Source organism: Octodon degus, unplaced genomic scaffold (assembly GCF_000260255.1).
Source record: "Octodon degus isolate 3935 unplaced genomic scaffold, OctDeg1.0 scaffold00074, whole genome shotgun sequence".
NCBI classification, from domain to species: domain Eukaryota; kingdom Metazoa; phylum Chordata; class Mammalia; order Rodentia; family Octodontidae; genus Octodon; species Octodon degus.
This window is the reverse complement of record NW_004524650.1, coordinates 3,800,520-3,802,515: the sequence shown is the minus strand read 5'-3', so window position 1 is coordinate 3,802,515 and position 1,996 is coordinate 3,800,520.

Here is a 1,996-nt window from a genome sequence, read left to right as displayed (position 1 = left end):
TGACAAAGCCAAAGCCACACAGACTACTAAAAGATGTTCTACAGAGGGAGCAAAATGACCACAACTCCATGACTGAGAATGGAAAGAGCCCACCAAATGGGGCAAATAATTAAACATAGGAGAATAAGAGGTATGTAAAAGCAGTCTTTCAGTTATTCTTTTGTATACAGCAGAAAGATATTTCCATCAGCATACCCTACAAATGGTCTTCTCCTACACAGTATGGGCCATGATTGTGTCTGGGTCTACAGGGTCGATATCAAGGAAGTAGCAGTAGCTCAGTCCCACAAGTGACACCTGGCCACTAGTAAGTGTTATGGACATTATTCATGTCCACAACACACTAGAACTTTGTGCGATATCCTATCCCCAAACTGTTAGAAGTGCTGGTCATTTATTTTTTATTGAAGTATTTATCTTATGTTTTATTCTTAGTAATTCTTTACTATCATGAAAACTTTTTCTTAGTTCAATTTTTTTGAAATATTTAATTTTTAATTAATTTGTATTTATTTTTCTAAATATTGCTTAATTTAATTTTTGTTTTAAGATTTATACTATAGACTTGATTTATAATATATTTAAAAGACATGGTATGATATTTTCTCCTAGTATTAGAATCTTTAAAAAGTATATTTCTATTTTCCATTGACTTTATATTGCTTCTCTATCTTTTGTATACACACGCACATATATGAAAAAATATGTGCAAAACCTGACATAAGATTGCTACTGTTTCATAGAGATCTTTAATGACTTTTTAAATAAGGGTTCATCTAATACATTTTATACAGTTCTGCATAACTATCATTTTGAGAGGTCTTTATTCTTCATCCAGGAGCACACAGCAACTTCTCTTGCCTTCTGAATTATGCTTTTTGTTATTTCCTATGTGCTACGTCTGGAGGTATTAGAATATTTCAAGTTTGTATAACTAAAAAATATTTTACTTTTAGTTTTCAAAGGTATGTTTGCTAAGTATAAAATTTGAAGAGGACAGATCTGTTTTTCTTTACTTTCTTTCACTCCTTTAGTTAGTCTGGCTTCTTACTAACTTGGTCTTTTTTTTTTTCTAACGTGGAATAAGATGATATTTAATTTTGTTCTTCCATAGCTAATTTTTCAATGTATATACTTCAATGCTTTTTTTCCTTACAATAAGTTTTGTAAAGAAAATTTCATTTTTGTGTATCTGGGTATGATTTTATTCAAATTTCTTGTGCAGAAGGTTCATTTTTCTTGGAAATGTGGTGCTATAAGTTCAACTAAATTCAGAAATTTAAAATCTTTAAATATTTATTGCCTACCTCCTTCTACTTTGAGAATTCTAATTACATGAATATAAGTTTCTTGATTTTGACAGAGTGAACTATTATATGACTGATCTGTAAATTCTTCTTCAGTTTTATTTTGGACAATTTTTATTGTTATATTCATTTAAGTTGGCAAATAATTTATTTACAATGTGCAATCTATCATTTAATGTGATGTATTCATTTCAAAAATATTACTTAGGAGAGCGCAGGCCCAGCGAGTGAGTGAGACAACAGGGAGCCTGCGGGATCCTGAATAGACCCAGAGCACAGGCCCAGCGAGTAAGTGAGACGACAGGGGGCCTGTGGGATCCTGAACAGACCCAGAGCACAGGCCCGGCAAGTGAGCGAGAAGACCTGGGGTCCTCCAGATCCTGAACAGACCCAGAGCGCAGGCCTGGCGAGTGAGTGGGACGACCAGGCCCTCCAGATCCTGCATAGACCCAGAGCGCAGGCCCAGGGAGTGAGTGAGACAACCCGGGGCCATGGATTCTCATTTGACCCTGGCTACATGCAGGCCCAGCACAGAACTCTTCAGCAGAACTCCCTGCAAAGAGGCTAGAGGAAAGACCCACTCAGCTGATTCAGGAGCAGAACATCTTCCAAGAGAGACACAAAGGGTTCAACTCTAACACCTGCAGCAGAAAGAAGTGGAGCACAGCAGCCAGATCCAAACAACACCC